Source organism: Pteropus vampyrus, unplaced genomic scaffold (genome assembly GCF_000151845.1).
Source record: "Pteropus vampyrus isolate Shadow unplaced genomic scaffold, Pvam_2.0 Scaffold10, whole genome shotgun sequence".
NCBI classification, from domain to species: domain Eukaryota; kingdom Metazoa; phylum Chordata; class Mammalia; order Chiroptera; family Pteropodidae; genus Pteropus; species Pteropus vampyrus.
In genome coordinates, this window is record NW_011888791.1 from 12,466,422 (window position 1) to 12,470,292 (window position 3,871).

The 3,871-nt window shown below is 38.5% G+C and overlaps 1 pseudogene; it reads right to left on the minus strand.

The window, feature by feature from the left end:
* Positions 1–2,742: 2,742 nt before the first annotated feature.
* LOC105303463 lies at positions 2,743–3,058 on the minus strand (annotated as a pseudogene).
* Positions 3,059–3,871: the final 813 nt, after the last annotated feature.

Genomic DNA, 3,871 nt, shown 5'->3' on the forward strand with positions numbered 1-3,871 from the left:
AAATCTCAAATCTATTGTCACTACTAAATATTCACACTGTTCGCATAAAGTATCTTTTGTGTGATGTAAAATTTTCTCTTCCCACAAAGGGTTAAAATATTATATAGAGAAAGGAAGAAAATGTAAGAGAAATTCTGAATCCAATTCATTATTTTTTTTCTTTTACATACTATTTGTGTCAGAGTGAGAAATAAGAACTTAGTTTGAAAATTCACCAGCTAAAAGAAAATGGTTTTATGTGGCAATCCTGCCCCAGAAAACAAGTAATTAAAGTACTTCTTAAAATAGCAGCCATAAAATTGACATTCTATGGGAGACCATGTGTTTGTTACTGTTTTTTAGTGAGGATCCTTCCTGGGCACTGTTCTGAGAACTGACATTTGCTGGCAAAAGTTGCATACTACCGAAGGACTTTGCATCTTCTTCTGGTGAAAAGGCTAGTGTATTTCTGGTGTATGCAGGATAGGTGTATTGTGTCAGGTGCATATGACCTCATTATTGTCTTTATTTAGAGATTAAGTATGGTTTAAGATCTGTCTGGGTGTCAAGTTGACGAGGGGTAGACTTGAAATCATTAGTTTTGTGTCAACTTGATTAGGCCATGGTAATGAAATAGTTGGTTAAATATTATTCTAGATGTTTCAGTGAAAGTATTTTTTAGATAAGATTAACATTTAAATCAGGAGACTTCATGTAAAGCAGATTGCCCTCTATATTGTGAGTAGGCCTCATCTAATCAGTTGAAAACCTCAATAGAGAAAGAAATGACCTCCCTAAAAGAAGAGGAAATTCTGCCAGCAGATTGCCTTTGGACTTGCAATGCAGTATCAACTCTTCTCTGGGTCTCTGGCCTGCTAGCCTGGAGAAGACTTTGGAAGTCTTGAAAGAAATTTATTTCTAAATATCATCCATCTATTTATCATCTATCTATCTATCTATCTATCTATCTATCTATCTATCTATCTATCTATCTATCTATCTATCTATCTATCATCTATCATCTATCTATCTATATCTATCAACTATCTATCATCTATCTATCCTCTATTATCTATCTATCCATCCATCGTATTGGTTCTTTTTTCTGTAGCGAACCCTGACTAATGCAGATTTTATGAGAGACACAGCTTATTGAGGCAAAAGAAACTTCTTCCTTAGTTTAAGACCTCAGAGTATGGCAGACACCAAGCCCTTACCACCCGTTACTTTCTTCTTTAGGCAAGGAATTATATTGTAGAGCCTGTGCAGCTTCTTTGGTAGAGAAAAGTTGGAAGGAAGCTTCTACTGAAGGGCAAATGGGCCTTCCTCTTAAGCTACTGCCGATGGAATCCAACATTTCTTCCAATTTCCCCAAATGGGAATTGGGGCTAGATGTTGGAGCCATTTATTGATTTTAGTAATGACTTTCAGTTTCTCTAAAAATTCCTTCTTAAGTAGAGTCTGAGCCTTGTATTTTTTTCAGCTGAATTTACTGTTTTTATACTGTTGGTGTGGTTGTAAGGTATGGGGGAGAGAAGACTATAATCTTATAATTAAGTCTCAGTCTTTTAATGGCCTTGTATCTCTGGGCTATGGCCTTCACTTGTGTGTGTGTGTGCATTTTATTTATTTATTTATTTAGCTTCCTTTTCCCCTCCTTTAAATGAGATGAAAGCTAGAGAGGGTTATACTGGAAGACCTGTCCTTCTTCTAGGTAGAATAAGACTCTGAAGAGTAGGTCTTCGTTATGGAGAACCCTCTGGGTACATTACCAAGAATACATTGGTAGTCTTGCCCTCCCCTTGCCATAGTCATGAGGTGATCTTTCTTGTCTCTTCACCATGAGAACGTGGTGGGATTCTTGGAGGTGAAGTCCATGAAAGTGTGAGGACCCCTAAGATCTTCAGCTCCCAGGATTTTCTCACTCTTAAGCTAGTCCATACTCAGCCTCCAACAATTTATCAAAATTACCCTTTAAATGTTCCTATCAGTTTATGACCCCAGTGGCTTCTGTTCCTTATGAGCAGACCTCAGCTGAGGCTCTCCAGGATTTGGCACAGTGCTTTGCCCTACAACCTCAGTTCTCTGATGTTTCCAAGAAAAGTCATGATTTTTAGTTTATTTAACATTTTCTTTTCCTAAGGATGGAAGTGGTGATTTCCAAGCTTTTAATAAATTGGACCCTGAGCTGGAAATCTAGGTATTTTTTTTATAGTACCTAGCACTGTGCTAAACAGGTATTGGCACAGCAAGTCTTGGCTTGTGTGTCCACCAATGCTACCTGGCTTATTTTCCCACTACTTCCCACAGCTGCACAGGATACTGTTCTTGCCAAGGGAAGAGTTAGAGCTTTGACAAATGTGTTTGAATGGCGATCAATCCCTGAAACATAGGCACTTAGTACTCAGAGTAAGTGATGAATGACAACTACACTTAATACAGGGATTGTCCCACTCAGTTTCTTGTTTCCTTGCCCCAGCCCGCGCGCGCGCACACACACACACACACACACACACACACACACACACTTGCATTATGGCCAGAAAACACTTCCTTGTTGGGCTTGAGCCTCACCTTCCTTAGGAAGGGGCATTTTGGAAATTTCCTTCCTTCCTTCCTTCCTTCCTTCCTTCCTTCCTTCCTTCCTTCCTTCCTTCCTTCCTTCCTTCCTTCCTTCCTTCCTTCCTCTTTCTTTCCTTCCTTCCTCCTTTTCCCTCCCCTTCCCCACATCTGCCTTTATTGTGAGCAGTAGGTAGGACACTTTTAGCAAATATTTGAAAAAATTAATTTACAAAAACAGGGATTCAGTGAAGCTGCTTGGTTGGAACCCTTGGGAACCCATATAAAGATGCCTACCAAAAGCAGCATGAAGAAGATCCCAACGCCTATGAAGAGTGAGGCCACCAAGGAGAAGAGGAGCTCTTTGCAGATGTCCCAAGAGCACTTGGTGGAGATGACCTCATAAAGGAGGAACCAGTTGGTGAAGAATGTACCAATAGCCAACAGTACCATGGTTGGATGGGGGAAAGTAGCTGAGTCTACTGGGCTAAGTATATCTGCTCATGGTCTTGAGCTCCATTTCACCAGGCTCTAGGTAATCTGCTACTCTGCCATCGGAAGCCTCTTTTCCCTTTTTAATATTAGTAGTTGGCATGATTATGTTCCATTAAACATTTTTTTTTATTATTGTTAATGTTAGTTTTTAGCAGAATAAGTCAATTTAGCTGATGATGATTGCTTGGTGAGAGTTTTCAATACTAATTTGAAATGCAAATTAATATAAACAATTACCAGAGAGTCTACACAGTCTTAAAATGGAAGACTTTAAATGACATTTCCCTGGCAATTTGTGTGAATCCCAAATATTAGGCATTCTCTTTATTGAGTACACTAAATACACATCCAAAGCCCAATTTGAGTTTGCCATCACATAATCATTCTTAATTGTAGCCAGCTCTGAAATAATGATGACCTTATTAACTAACAGTTACCTAAAGAATTACTTCCTAGTCTGGGAACATATTTGGAAAGACAGATACCTTATGTGCTGGGCATGAGTTCTGATGATCTCAGAAAATGAAGATCCACATGACACTTTAGGAAGATGGACTTATTTTTTTCTCATTCAGAAAGAAGGGAACTAATGTTTATTGAGTCTTTTTTTGTGTCAAACACTTTATATTCATCCAATAGTCAATGAATATTTATTGAGTAGTACCATGGTTTTGCAATATATTTTAATTGCTAGGGATGCCATGGGAATAAGACAGATGAGCTCCCTTCTCTCATGAATCTTATATTCTGGTTGGGATATTAAAATAAATCCAGAGAATGAAAACTACCCTGAATTCGGGTAGAGAATGGCTGAGTGAATGGAGAAGAAAAGAGAGCA